The 16,418-nt window shown below is 38.8% G+C and overlaps 1 pseudogene; it reads left to right on the top strand.

The window, feature by feature from the left end:
• The window catches only part of LOC118817003, a 304,992-nt pseudogene that overhangs the window by 25,725 nt on the left and 262,849 nt on the right, over positions 1-16,418 (top strand).

The raw sequence follows: 16,418 nt of genomic DNA, 5'->3' as shown, positions 1-16,418 counted from the left end.
AAATTAAATACGTTGGCGCGAGAATCAAGACATTAAAAAAGAGATGAAAAGTGCACCTGCTGCTGCACAGCACATGGCCATACTTTGTTTGATATTTTTCAGTGATCAATTGTGGTGGGAAACAGTTTGACCTGAAATAAAGCCAAATGAAAGAGGTTACCGAGAAATTCAAGACATGAAAAGAAATTAAAAGTGCACTTGCTGCTGCACAGCACATGGCATACTGTGTGATATTTTTACGCGATCGATTGTGGTGGGAAAGAATTCGACCTGAAATAAAGCCGAATTAAAGAAGTTGCCGCGAGAAAGAACAAATGAAAAGGGACGAAAAGTGCACTTGCTGCTACACAGTGCATGGGCATACGTTACTTGATATCGTTACGCAATCGTCATGCGCTGTGTAGCGGAAGGTGCACTTTTCATCACTTTTCATATCTTCATTCTCGCGGTAACGGTTTTAATTTGGCTTCATTTCAAGTCAAACTGTTTCCACCACATTTGAATGCTTCTCAGTGACAAACAATATGCTGCGATGCGGTGCGTAGTGGCAGTTGCACTTTTAATCTCTTTTTATGTCTTGATTCTCGCAGCAACCTCTTTAATTTTCCCTTATTTCAGGTCTAACTATTTTCCACCATAATCGGTCACTTACAAATATCAAATAAAGTACGGCCATGCAGTAGGTGCACTTTTAATCTCTTTAGGTGTCTTGATTCTCGCGGCAACGTCTTTTAATTGGCTTTATTTCAGGTTGAACTGTTTCCCACCACAATCGATCCCTGAATCAAATAACGTATGTCATTGTGAATGTATATTTTTAGTATACTAAACAGAGGCTGTTTTAAGGGAGTCTGGCCTCTTCCTTTTTCCCCATTATGATAAAAAATACCACTGCTAAACACCAGAGGGCACCCACGAGCGATTCTGCAATAAATGGGGTGAGTGGAGCAAAACGGCTAAAAATTAAAAGTTAAAATAGTTTCTAATCTTTTACACAGAACTTTCCTTTAATTTTAAAAAAGTAGAATTAATTTCACTAGAAAAGCAAAGAAAACTCACCTGTATGGTTTCTTTTTCTACAGCAAACAGACACTAACATTACTGCTACTGAGCGCTGATTGGTTAGCATTACTGCTACTGAGTGCTGTTTGGTTAGCATTACTGCTACTGAGCGCTGATTGGTTAGCATCACTGCTACTGAGTGCTGATTGGTTGGCAAGCAAAGCAGCTCATTGGGTGTTTGCGCTCACTGACATCATGAACATACATGAGACGCCATTTTAAACTCATAACTGAAGTTCAAAAGCTCTTAAAAATAAAACAGCAGTGTTAAAATGTTTTATGCTGTTCTGTTATTGTGCTCTTTTAAATTAAAAATGTTTAAGCATTTATTAACTATGCTTTTGCTCAAATGCTCTATCATTTTAATCCATTTATTTTGGACTCATTCAGGACTGCCCTCTAGCGTTTGAGAAACCCAGAAAACATTACAGAGTGTAATTCTCTTCTCTACAAGTTCTCTGTGCTAAATCATTGTGTCTATACATCCTCTCTTGTCAGATTATGATGAGATCCTTGTTGGACTCTCCCTCAGTGTTTCATGGTCTGGGCTGGTCAGTGTATTAGAATGACCATACCAAAAGTAGGATTCTGTGGGGAGGGAACCACTTCTGTGTGGATCTGGAGGAACAGCATGGATATTGTTTTATTTCTGCAGTTACTGACTTCCACCCCTCCGACACCAACAGCTCGAGCCCTTCGAGCACAGCTCAGCTTGACCCGCCCTCCTTCAAGACGCACAGAAGACAAGCATCAAGACTTTTCTCTGTACTGGCACCCAGGTGGTGGAATGAGCTCCCACTGGCTGTCCGTACAGCAGAGTTTCTCGCTGTCTTCAAACGCAGACTGAAGACCATCTCTTTATACAGCACTTAAAGGAGCACTGAGTTAAGTATTCATTGTAATGTAATGTATTATACTGCATTTATTGAAATGTATTGTATTGTATTGCACTGCACTGTGTTTAACTCATTTTTCTCTGGGTATCAATAGGGACTTTTTGTTTCTAGCAAAAACCGCTGTGAAAAATAGCAGGACCTAAAGCACCTCCTCATGAAAGCCAAAACATATACATTGCACTAACGTGGCGAAACTGAACTTTGAACATTTTTCTAGATGCCAGGTGGTTGATGGTTGTGGAAAAATGCAGGGTCTAATGGAGAACCACATAAAATCTACGACATATACATTTAATAAATTTGGCTATATGAAAGTTTGAATACCAATTTTTAGATGCCAGGCGATCGACAGCTGTGGAAAATGTGTATCTAAATTAAAACCATATAAAAGACAAGATGTATACTTGTGTTAACGTGGCTAAATGAAACTTTTTATAGGTGCTAGGCAATAGACGGCTGTGGAAAAAAAAAACAATATCTAAAGTACACCACATAGAAGCCAAGATAAATGAAATAATTACTGATAATCAACTTAATGCGCTGTGTCTCACAGAGACGTGGGTCAAACAGGGTGAATATTTAGCTCTAAACGAATCTACCCCGTCAGGTTTCATCTATTATCTCAACCCGCGTATCAGTAGTAGAGGTAGTGGTGTAGCTAAGATCTTTAATACAAACATAGGCATCTTTAACAAAAGCATTTTAGTTACCATCATGTTGTCCTGTAGTGATTTTTTGGTTATGTTGGTTTCTAGCTTGTGGACGCCATGGTCACCCTCTATGGTCACCATCACCTTGAGTTCTTGTCTGGCTACTTGTTGAGGTTGATGTCCTAAGCTGTTACCACTGCCACCATTTGTAGCGTGGTCGCCACTTTGATGGTATTGTGGTAAGTAAGTGGTCTGAAGGCTCCCCATTCAACACATTTGGACATCAGGACTCTATTCCACAGTGCTCTGAAGTTTATTGTGGTTTTGCACACAAAAATATTTACACATGTGAGAGAAAAATTTAAAAACCAAAGCTGTAATGACTCCACTGACCCTGCAGTCAGCATCTGGCAGCCATTTATCTCAAATTAAACCAAAGCGATTCTGGTCTATTAGGTCTAAGGTTGCAGAGCTGCACAGACCTTCCCCAAGCATACCTAACCTCCTCAACTTTCCCCCTTACCTCATACATCTCATATATACATACAATGGCCATTTTCCTTCATATATACATGTACACATTCAACATGGAAAGGATTTTGATAGGCTAGCTATATTTATTTTTAATGATATAGCTAACTAACTCAGGGTTGGTTTCACATTTGGACTGTTCACAAATAAAAACTCAATAAACAGCTTATTTACTCTTTTTTTCAAAATGTCTTTATTAAATTTTTTGTACTACAGTACATCATTTCTTTAGGGGTTTTTATTTTGGATATAAACTAATCACTTTATCATACTGTTCCCGATTACAATTAACTCGTAGTTCATTAATGATGAGTTACTATGTGTTTCACTTGATAATATTGTTCCAGATCATCATCAACTCCTAGTTCATTAATAGTGAGATACCATGTGTTTCGCTTTATTATACTGTTCCTGATAATCATAAACTCCTAGTTCATTATTTATGATTTATTGTGTGTTTCACTTTACAATACTGTTCCTGATCATCAATAATTCCTAATGAAGAACACAGTAACACTGTGTTCATTGTACCATGTGTTTCACTTTATATTGTTCCTAATCATCATTAACTTCTTGTTCATTAATAATTGGTTACCTTGTGTTTCACTTTATATTGTTCTTGATCATCATTAGCTCCTAATGAAGAACAGCAACACCTCATTCATTATCTGACAGTGTTTACATAATCACTTGGTAATATTTAGAACCAAGTGAATTTGCAAGCAGGTCACATGCACAGTCAGATATTGCAGATGAGCCATCTCTTCGACTGACCCTGCCCTGAAGAGAACTTTAAGAACTACTGTTCAGAAGAAACACTGTAAGGGTGCTACGAAGTCCTGATTTCGCAAAACCCTGTATTGTGCAGACTGATGCATCTGGCAGTGGACTAGGGGCTGTGTTACTACAAGGGGAAGGAGAAGATGTAATACCAATCCTGAATATCAGCAGGAATCCCAGAGAGGTGAAATATTTGACAGGGGAGAATGAGGCTCTTGCAGTGAAATGAGCCTTAGACTCTTTAAAATACTACATACTGAGTTCAGACTTTTCCCTAGAGACTGATCATAGAACGTTGCACTGGATGACGAAGATGAAGGACAGTAATGCCAGAATTACTCGTCGATACTTATCTCTGCAGCCGTTCAAGCTTCATATCAGGTATAGGAATGGCAGTCAGAATGTGACAGCTGACTTCCTGTCTCGACACTCACAGGAGTGACGTGCTTGGGGGGGTGTGTGATGATGTTAGGTTACCCTAACAAATGACCAGGACTGCAATTCACCTCTTTCCTCCATCAACACTAAGGGGACTTTTGTTACGACAGACATTTAATTGTATTAATCTGAATTTCTACTTACCTGAGGTCCAGGGGGAACCAGGTGAGGTGGGAGCCAGGTCACTGGTACCTGTACAGAGAAAAATATAATGTTAAATATAGCTAGCCTATCAATATCGTTTGTTCTATGTGCACATGTATGTATGAAGGAAAATGGCCACTATATGTACATAGGAGATGTATGTGTGTATTATTTGTTCTCTTGTCACCCCTAGACTTTGAATATTGGTATGATTCAGAGCTAAAGTGGGAGGGGTGACCAGGTCAAGAGGGAAGGGGGTCTATGGAGGAGGTTAGGTATGTTTGGGGATTGTCTGTGCGGCTTTGCAGCCTCAGACCTAATAGAGGAGAATTGCTTTAGTTCAATTTGAGATAAATGGCTGCTGGATGCTGACTGCAGGGTCAGCGGAGTCATTTGATTACAGCTGTGGTTTTAAAATTTTTCTCTCGCGAGTGAAAAAGAAATATCTTTGTGTGCAAAACCACAATAAACTTCAAAACACTGTGGAATAGAGTCCTGATGTCCAAGCGTGTTGAATGTGGAGCCTCCACACCACTTACTTACCACAACACCATCAAAGTGGCGACGACGCTTATCACAGCCAGACATTTAACAATTAAAAAAAAACAAAAAAAACAATGAAAGCATGTGATATTTGTAATCAGCTGTATCATTTTGACTGTACTGGAATAAAAGAAACACAAGAAAATAAAGACGGTAAGGTGAAAAGCCATTGAACATTGGCATTAGGAATGATGACATTAGTGGGTCAATTCATTCTGAGCCTAAAGCAGAACATTCTTTGAATGGTAACACTGTCAGTACCAAAAGCCCTGTTAGGTATCATTAAATGATTAATAGCGAGATTACTGCTAAAGATTATGTCACTGATTACAATAACATCACAGGCACCATGAATTAAAAAATAACTGTCAATAAGTCTTTCAGGGTTGACCGTGCAGCTGAAGACTCTGGGATGTGTGACCTAGTAGGCTCTTTAGACACAGAGTCTGAGATGGTTTTGAAAACAATGACTGAGAACATTGTAACCTTCAGTAAGCAGTCTATTAAAGCTAAATTTCCAGTCTTTGCACAAAATATGAAACTTTTAGAACAAGTAAGAGCAAAAACATTAAAAAAGATGAAGTGCAACACATTATTTCAGAAGACACTTTAAACTATATTCTGTCTGAAATGCATGTTTTGCACATTTTCCCAAAAAGGGAGATATTTAAACCCCTATTCTTGGGAGGGTGTTTTTTATGAAAAAGAATCTAATCCGTACTGCATCCTGATATTCAAGAACCACTCATTTAGCACATCTCACAAAGGGAAAAGGAAGTCACCATATTTTAGACTAAGTGTATACTATGCAAATGATCTGTGCACAGTAAAAGTAAACATAGTCATGAAGGAGGCTGATAAACCCCACTTTGAGGTTATATACATAGGGACAGTAACACATTCAGGTCACACACTTTTGGCCAGATCATTCAGGTTTCCTAAAAGACAAAAATTAAGTAGGGAACACCTCAGCTTTCAAATTTTATAGTAATGTAGTGATCTCCAATCTCTAGCAGCTCAAAATAGGAGTGAAATTAGAACAAACACAGCCGTATTAAGGAAAATTCAATGTGAATTTTTTTTTTAAGTTTTTCAAATATTGATGGAGTCCCTACAAAGTCCCTACAAATTCTTTAAAATAATCTAAACAATGCCGACTCTAACAGTTAACTTGTCAAAGGATACATTCAGCTAATTCAAGTGTCCCTTTTAAAAGTCCCTTTTAAAAAATCTGTATCACAGAAGGGTAATCAGATTCATGATATGGTACAGCTGTGTCCTGCCATTTGGGATGCAACAAGTGGAATAATGCCCTGGAACACTTTATTCCTAAAAAATTTGTAAAAAAATGATAATAATAACAAGAATAATAATAATTATTAAAATTATGGAAAAAAAAAACAAAAACAAACGAATACACAGCCGGTACAAACTAACAGTGATCATGCAGTTGTGCTAATTAATGCATCTATTAATGGATTTAATAATGAAACCATGGAAATATACCTGAGACGCTGCTGGAGATTTATAAATGGAACAGCCTCAGCAGGTGATTTAGAATTTACCATCATCAGAACCTGCAAAAGTCATATGTAAAAAGCAGTTCAGTGGGAAAAACAGCAAATACATGGTTGGCATGTATTTTTTAGTCTATTAGTGAATTCTACAGACATTTGTTCAGTTCTTCATGACATATGTATTATCCTGTCAGGTAAAAATTATTCAGTTTTGGTAGACAGGAGCAATGCACATATAAAAAGAAATGTTTTTGCATTAAACCAAGAGTTTGAATACTTGAAAGCGATAAAACATATAAGATGATTACAGGACAATTATTAAGAATACCAATTCATCTTTTAGAAAATGCTTTGAAGATATTCATTGTTAGGCAAAAGATGACATGAATGTAGAAGGCAGTGGTAAAAATGTGTTTTATGTCCTGATACTTTTAGAGAAACTCTTCACTAACTTTCTGCCTGTTATATCCCTTTGGAGTGATCTCCCACCAAAATAACCCTCTCGATTGAACATATCCAATGATGACTTGCTTGAATAATTCAGGTTTTAAAACACAAGTCAGCATTAAAAACAAAGATTTGTGTAATGTTTGCTCTGAGTATTTCTGAGTGATTAACAAAGTGATTGTCATTTATGTCCCTCAACAGATCCAAAGAAAAACTTCTCTTGAGCAACTGTTTACAAAGGAGGTATTAAACCAGAGTCACCCAAACAGTGTGAACCCTGTTTGAGCTCTATGCCATGATATTCTGAATGAGTAACATCTCCAGATATTCTAGTTTTACATGTACAGAGAATTCTTAACTATGAAGGCGAACTTTCAAGAACACTAGGAACCCCTTCACTATTCATAGAACAGCCAACTTGTAGACTTAAATCCAAAAGTATTCAATATAAATTGTGTGGACTATTTGTCACTCTGGGGCGGTTTGTACAAGTGGCCATTACTGATCAGTGCTAATGTGCAACAAGCAGAAAATATATGCAAATGCTTCTATAGTATGTAGTATCTGGAGTTCCATGTGTTATCTGACTTTGCAGCTTTGGAATGTTTAAGTTAGGGGGCCCCTGGTCCAAAGGTCCGAGAGTCAAGGTCCCATAGGGTATAGGCCACTTTCTCTTCATCTCCCTTCCTCTCTTAGTTCCAGTTAGATGAGATACAACCACCCTATATAAGCAGTTGGTTATACTGTTCTGGAGGGGACACTTCAGAATTGGCATGGATCCCCTCTCAGGTACTTTATAGTCTCAGAATTTCAGATATCTAATGGCATGTCTGTGACTACTCTAGCAAATGATGGTCCAGAAAGCCAAAAGAGTGACAACTCTGGAAAAAGCTTGTGCCAAAGTCTCAGTGTATTATGTACACAGACATCACCCCTGCAGTCACAAATGCCACGTTACTGATTCATTCATTTTAAAAAAAAACATATCAGCCGTCACAGCTTGTCATGAACATCTTATAACAGCTGAGAAAATAGATCATTCAGACACATTTGAACAAGCTATTACAGAAATGGAACAAATCCAGTTGGAAAGAATCACCCCTTTAACTATCTCAAGTGAAATTACAGCACAGTCTATATATTCCTACATCAACAACTTTGTACAACAAACATATAAAGATCCAGGTGTATATAGCAGAAACAACAAAATCCTTATGTTACCAACAAACCTGATTACATCTACAGAACTTGAGGTTTCACTGAAATCATTTTCTAAAATTAACAAGTATAGCAAATGTGGATGAAAAGATTCAGTGTCCATTATAAAAAATGAGACAATTGCCTTAAAACACTACTTGTCATATCAGAGCAGTGCAATTTTAATCTAGATCAAAAAATAACTTTGTCTTCAGTGTTTGATACTATTATCCCTCTCCATGAAAAACTCCTCTTAGCTAAATTTGTTAAAGCAGGTAACAATGGCTGGACTGTCCATGGTGTAAATCACAAAAGTTAAACTTCTACTATGGTTCATAAAATGGCATCTCAATCTAACTGTGTTCTAGTTGCTTTACAGTTACAAAATTGTGTACATTTACAGAATTTAAACTGCAGATGTACAGAGCCATGTGAGATTTCCAACTCTTACAAACAAACAGATGTGTTTTTGCAAAACCATGATGATCAACCAAAAAAATAAATAAATAAATTTGAAGATGATTTAGAGTGAATAAAATTGGAAGACGGCTAAATGACAGATTTACAGATGCCTACTTGATCTTTTAGAGGAAAAGGTAAAGGAAAAAAAGGTGTTGATGTGCCCATCCACATCTGCAAGTCAACAGCTTTGCAGTTTATATTGTAAAGACATTCTGCCCGATGCTCCAAAAGTCAAAAGATACTGGTGGAGATTTAACACCGTAGTTATTCCAGTTAATATAGGCTCTGTACTCTGGGTTACTGCTGTTTTCAATATAACACAAAATCTGTTAGACAAAAAAAATGATATCAATGTAAACATTTTAGACTCATTAAAATCGTATAAACATGAAATTGTTGAAGTTCTTGCTAAAACACAAAAAAAAAGTCCAATATTTGACATTACATGGAAGAATTATAGACTTTACAATATGAATTTTATCACAATGCCCTCATTTTCTAAGAAACATGTGTGGCAGCAACTGTGGTCTTTATGTGTGCTTCTTTATAAGGGCAGTGTTATTCAATGTTCCACTTAATCCATTTTGCCAGAACCGAATGAGAGACTGTCTGTTGTATGAATTTCTCCATCAAAATATATTACAGTGAATTCTTAAATCAACACAAAGTCACAAAAAGACAGAAAAGAAACACATTCTGCTTAAAGGATTTTACACCACAGCTTTATTATTTAAAACTCCTGGAATTAACTGTATAGTTGTGACGCTTGTTTAATATAAAACCATAATGTGTCTCATAACATTTTTAGAAAGTAAATTACTAACATGCCTTTTTATTAAGATTAACTAAAACGTATTGGGAGCTAGAAGCTTTTATTTTGAAAAACACCGTCCCAGTTGTGGTCGGACTCCGCTCGCTACTGTTGTTGTCTCCACACAGCGCGTTGTGTTTGGGGGAGACTCTGAAACGGGGACTCAGTCTGAGATTAAAGAGCTGTAAGTGCTGCTTTAAGCTGGTTTTAGTCCTTATATGTCGGTGTAACTGACTGATGAGGGTCTTTAAATGTCTGTTAGAGCCTCATTGGTTATGTTTACATGCAACGATTTTTGCCAATCCGATTGAATACAATCCGATTACAGATGTAGACTGAGGTGTTTATATGCACTCTATTCAACAATCTGATGGAAAACCTTCGTTTACATGCTCACTACAAGTAATCCGCGCACAAAATGACGCGCGTGCGTGGAGTAGCGCTTAGAGTAAACGTTACCATGACAGCGAACATCACGTGAGGTCCAGACCAGTTTCTGCTCCGCCATGTTGAGCGGTGTAAACTTTCGCCGTGACGCGACGCACATGCGCAGAACATACTTACACGTTCCGATTGGAATGTAATCGGATTCAGGCGTTTACATGGCTATTATTCTTCTATTTAACGGATTATTTAAAAGTTTACCCACTTCGTTTAATCGGATAGAAATTGTATTCCGAATGGCCTCAATTGGATTAGACTATTCCGATTGAGGTGTTTACATGGACGTATTCTATTCCGATTGAGCTATTAGTCGGATTATTAACGGATTATCAGGCTGCATGTAAACGTGGCTATTGATGGAAATGCTGCTCATCCTGCACTGATTTAGAGGAGGAGCTGCTGCAGTAAAGTCGGTTAGTGGTTCTGATTCTGTCGGCTGGAACTCCGGAGCGCAGTAACGCACATCTGCAAACTCCGCTGCGTTTTGTTAGTCCTGATTTGAGAATTCAGATGACGTCATTTTCCACGACAAAATCCGCCAATATAGCACATCAGGGTTTTATTTTCTAAAGCTTATAACATCAGAAGTTGAGCTCTCAGACGAACGAAACCAGGTTCAAACTGTCCAGACTGATCAAAAAATCTCAGCTCTTATTTTTCTCCGTGGTCTGTGTGGACCGCGAGAAAGTAAAGGTAAGTGAAATAGAAACGTTTTTCACTTTTATCAGGTGACTTTCAATACAAATGACATTAAAGTGGATGAAACTGTTTGATCTAGCAGAACTCGATTTGTGATTAACTTCACGAACAGAGCTGAGTGTGTTTGACAGCTACATACAGCCCTGTCTCCTCCTCCTACAGTGGCTTCTGTATATTAATAACTGCCATTCATTTTTATAAAACAAAATCATAAGTCCTCATATATGAAAACGTGTAACTAGAACATGTGCAAAGCATTTACAGTAACATGGAGGAAAAACCTGTGGACTGGACGTCTTTTTCCATGAACGAAATAATGTCTGCAGATTCTAAAATCAAAATAAATGAAACTATTAAACGACAAAGAAAGAATAAGAAACCACTGAGAAAGTTTTCACAAACTGGGAAACAAACTGGGACACATCTTGAAGATGTGGTGGATATTGGCCCAGGTTTAAAAACAAAACAAAACAAAATAAAAAGCTAGAAAATAGTTATCTAGCTGGCTAACAAACATCTGCTAGACATGCAAGCTAGTTAATACTGATATTCAATTTCTCAGCAACTAATAAACTCAAAAGAAGACCATACTGGCTGATCAGGGAGCCGTTTTCCTCAAATTCAGCTTTTATTTAGATAGTTCTAACTTCCTAACAAGTTGCTAACATTCGCAATCACTGGTAAATAATTGCTTTTTGGCAAATGATTGAACTTCATGTACTACAACCTAAATTACAACACATGCAAAGCAGCAACAGCAAACAGAAGCCACACCCCCACCCTTAAGAATAAACATTTCAGGTCTATTTCTCTGTCTTTAGCTTAGCCGCAGTTTAGTCTCAAAACACAGGTTTGGCTAAACCAGTAACTTCAGGGTTTATGCACCCTCATACCATGACAAATCTTGGCTTTAGCACTTTTCATTAATAAAAGTCTTGATGGTCCCTTTCGTCTTCGGCATGAAGAACTCAACATCGTTTTCCCCACAAAATTGCTAACTTTATTCTTATTTTAATTGCATTTTTAAAAATGTACTAACTAGAAATGGGGTTTGTATATTAGGTGGAAAATAAAATAAAACTGTGGTGTGTGCAAAAGTGACCTTCTCAGTCAATGGTGGTAGCAGCCAAAGAGTTCAATTTCTGTTTTATTAAGGCACAGCACTTGATTTCAGAATGTCTTTGGTTATCTATTGCATGCAAATTTCATGTGTTTAAATTTGTAGTGAGATCAATTAATGTTACAATCTGATAATCTTTCCATGTCTGTGATGTTTGTGCAACAACATGGCACAGTAGGTCAGTAAAGCACTGCTTCCATGTCAGCCGGATGTTCGGGAAGGTCTACGGCAGTGTGGTAGGGGTTTTGCTTTTCCTAAGTGATCAGCCCACAAGCATTGTGTAGAGGTGTTTCTTAGTTTTCCATATCTTGCCCTGACTTCAATAATTGTCCCTACCTTTCATTTCTTAATGACATTTCATACAGTGGAAATTGTCTATACATGACTTGGATCAAAGTCTAATAAGATATTTAAGCTCTGAGAACTTACCAAAATAGCAACATTCTTATCTCAGCTCTAATGACCTTGTAAAGCAGAGGATCCAGTTACATTTAGTCAAAAATATACATTAGATGAAACATATCAAGTTTGGGATTATTTTGTTTACCACAGTATGAAATGGTCGTGGGTTTTGAATAATCCCAGTCTTTTTAGCCAAGGAGAAATCCAGTTTAGGCTTGCAATTTCCAATGTTGACACTGGAACAGAGCTTCAGTGGTCTATGTGTGTATTTAAAGACTTTGAGGGTGTTAGGTTATTGGCTTTTCCACGTCGGATGGAAGTTTTTTTTTCTTTACACTTTCTGCCAGTTCTTGATTTGGATTAGACTAATTTAGTTTTATTGAAAGTTGAGTTTATATTTTGTTTTTTTTTTTCTTTCAGAAATGATTGATGTTGGTTTCAAGTCTTCTCCTGCTCTTTCCTACTCAGCTTAAATGTGCTTCGGTAAACACATCAAGACATTCCACCAAGAGGAAAGTTAAGCTGCTGAAACGGGTGATTACATAAGAATATGGCATCCAGAAGACATTCTGGGACTCAGCAAACGTCATCTGGTACCCTCCACATTAACACATCTCACAGACAAATGCAGAAACACAGCAAGGAGAGAAATCACTACTGCTTGGAATGTGGACAGAGTTTTGCTGCACAGGGCACTCTCAAAATACACCAGCGCATCCACACAGGAGAGAAACCATATCACTGCTCAGAGTGTGGACAGAGTTTTACTCAACAGAGTAATCTCAAAATCCACCAGCGCATTCACACAGGAGAGAAACCGTATCACTGCTCAGAGTGTGGACAGAGTTTTACTCAACAGATTAGTCTCAAAAAACACCAGCGCATCCACACAGGAGAGAAACCGTATCACTGCTCAGAGTGTGGACAGAGTTTTACTCAACAGAGTAGTCTCAAAGCCCACCAGCGCATTCACACAGGAGAGAAACCGTATCACTGCTCAGAGTGTGAGAAGAGTTTTACTCAACAGAGTAGTCTCAAAACACACCAGCGCATTCACACAGGAGAAAAACCGTATCGCTGCTCAGAGTGTGGACAGAGTTTTGCTGCACAGAGTGCTCTCAAAACACACCAGCGCATCCACACAGGAGAGAAGCCGTATCACTGCTCAGAGTGTGGACAGAGTTTTGCTCAACAGAGTAATCTCAAAATTCACCAGCGCATTCACACAGGAGAGAAACCGTATCACTGCTCAGAGTGTGGACAGAGTTTTGCTGCACAGAGTACTCTCAAAATTCACCAGCGCATTCACACAGGAGAGAAACCGTATCACTGCTCAGAGTGTGAGAAGAGTTTTACTCAACAGAGTAATCTCAAAACCCACCAGCGCATTCACACAGGAGAGAAACCGTATCACTGCTCAGAGTGTGGGAAGAGTTTTACTGAACCGGGTGCTCTCAAAACACACCAGTATATTCACACAGGAGAGAAACCCTATAACTGCTCAGAGTGTGGGAAGAGTTTTACTGAACCGGGTGCTCTCAAAACACACCAGTATATTCACACAGGAGAGAAACCGTATCACTGCTCAGAGTGTGGGAAGAGTTTTACTCAACAGAGAAATCTCAAAATCCACCAGCGCATTCACACAGGAGAGAAATCGTATCGCTGCTCAGAGTGTGGAAAGAGTTTTACTAAACGGGGTGCACTCAAAACACACCAGCGCATTCACACAGGAGAGAAACCATATCACTGCTCACAGTGTGGGAAGAGTTTTACTCAACAGAGTATTCTCAAAATCCACCAGCGCATTCACACAGGAGAGAAACCGTATCGCTGCGCAGAGTGTGGAAAAAGTTTTACTCAAATGAGTAATCTCCAACAGCACCAACACATTCACACAGAAGTCAAGCCGTATCACTGCTCAACGTGTTGGAAGAGTTTTACTACACAGAGTCATCTCAAAGTACACCAGCGCACCCACACAGGAGAGAAACCATATCGCTGCTCAGTGTGTGGACAGAGTTTTGCCGCACAGAGTACTCTGAAAATTCACCAACGCCTTCACACAGGAGAGAAGCCGTATCACTGCTCAGAGTGTGGGAAGAGTTTTACTGAACAGAGTAATCTCAAAACACATCAGCGTATCCACACAGGAGAGAAACCGTATCGCTGCTCAGAGTGTGGGAAGAGTTTTACTCAACAGAGTACTCTCCAAACCCACCAGCGCATTCATACAGGAGAGAAACCGTATCGCTGCTCAGAGTGTGGACAGAGTTTTACTATACAGAGTGCTCTCAAAACACACCAGCGCATTCACACAGGAGAGAAACCATATCACTGCTCAGAGTGTGGACAGAGTTTTGCTGCACATGGTACTCTCAAAATTCACCAGCGCATTCACACAGGAGAGAAACCGTATCACTGCACAGAGTGTGAGAAGAGTTTTACTCAACAGAGTAGTCTCAAAATACACCAGCGCATTCACACAGGAGAGAAGCCGTATCACTGCTCAGAGTGTGGACAGAGTTTTAATGAGAAGAGGACTTTCCAAGATCACCAGCGCATTCACACAGGAGAGAAACCCTATCACTGCTCAGTGTGTGGGAAGAGTTTCAGGCATTCAAAGACTGTAAAGAAACACAAGTACACTAAGAGCTGTGGTGAAAATCAGCAGTAATGATGTAACCTTAACACATTCTGGGTGTAAAAGTCTAAAGGAAACTGTGATTATAGACCAGATTTCAGTCTGTTTTTAGGGGAAAACCACCTCTTTTGTGTTACACTGTTTCTAAAACATAAGCATGTTTACATAAGAATGTGATTTCCTGTACTGACCACCAAGTCAAACCTAACGCTCATTCATCCAGTAAGATGGTGTGGTACTGCATATTTTCCCCATAATGTCCACACTGCTCATGCTGTTGATACCGATCAAGAGACTCCACATTCAATAATAAGAGGCTCTTTAGTTTCTAATTTAGTTGATCTAAGCTGGTACAGTGTTTCTGATGCAATGGTGGATGTTTTGACAAACATTTGCCAATGTGCTTGGCTCTTTATCATTGTCGCTCTTTTCTCTTAATAAGAGAAGACATAGGAGGCAGGAAAGTACCATGATTACTACAGCCCCATTTCCAAAAATTTGGTATGCTGTGCAAAATGTAAATAAAAACAAAATGCAATGATGTGCAAATCTATATATATCATTTAAAATAGTATGAAGACAACATATCAAATGTTGAAACTGTGACATTTTATTGTTTTTTGAAAACCATATGCCCATTTTAAATTTGATGCCAACAACATGTTCCAGAAAAGTTGTGTCGAGGGCAACGAAAGGCTGGTAAATTTGTGTAATACTAGAAAAACATGTAGTTGTTATTTGGCAACAGGTCACCACCATGATTGTGTATAAAAAAGAGCATCCCAGAGAGTCTTTCAGAAGTAAAGATAAATAGATAGATAGATTCAGCTTTATTGTCATTGCTCAGAACAAGTACAAGGCAACAAAATGCATCTACCAGAAGTGCAGATATTAGCAATAGTGCAAAATGGACCATGCAAATAACAGGCATAAATATGATGTATCTATGAAATAACAGACGCCTGCGCTGACTAGCATCACGCTGAGTGATGGGGGCAGAAGGAGGTTGCCATCCCACCCACCCAGAGAGCGAGGCCAGTTATGCTCTCTCTGACTCCCAGCTACGGATGGCTGTATCATCACCAGGGATCGAACTCGCGATCACCTGATGATAGGGTCAACGCTTAGACGGTTGTACCACTTGGGAGCCCCTTAAAGTCATTTTTCAACACTTTAGATGTCTGCTTCCTTGTTCATATAGGCGAGAATGACACAATCACCTACTTTACTGTTGTGTATTCAGCCAGTAATGATGTTTGGCTCACATCGAACTACGAATGTGTGTTTACACCATTAATAGAGTCATCTCCAAAATCAAGAGTGTCTAGCTTGGCTGCTATACCAGGGTGCTCTGCCGGCTGACACTTCTGGTTCTTTCTGCATTCTGATCACTACCCTCAGGACACTCACTGAGGCCTTGCGGTGTGTCAAATTTGTTCCGCAAGTAGAGTGACTGGGACCGATACTCTAGCTTTGTGGTTTCTGAGCAGCAACTATAGCATTAGCATGACAAACTGTGCAAACAGGAGTAGAGGATGAGACGGAGGAACGCCAGTCCTAAAACTCTGAAAACAGGCTCCAAAAACTCATTTTCCAACAGCACATGTGTTCTGATACCTGAAGAGGCATTT

The sequence above is a fragment of the Colossoma macropomum genome, unplaced genomic scaffold (assembly GCF_904425465.1).
Source record: "Colossoma macropomum unplaced genomic scaffold, Colossoma_macropomum, whole genome shotgun sequence".
Classification (NCBI taxonomy): Eukaryota; Metazoa; Chordata; class Actinopteri; order Characiformes; family Serrasalmidae; genus Colossoma; species Colossoma macropomum.
The sequence above is the reverse complement of the archived record's forward strand: the minus strand, read 5'-3'. Positions and strand labels throughout refer to the sequence as shown.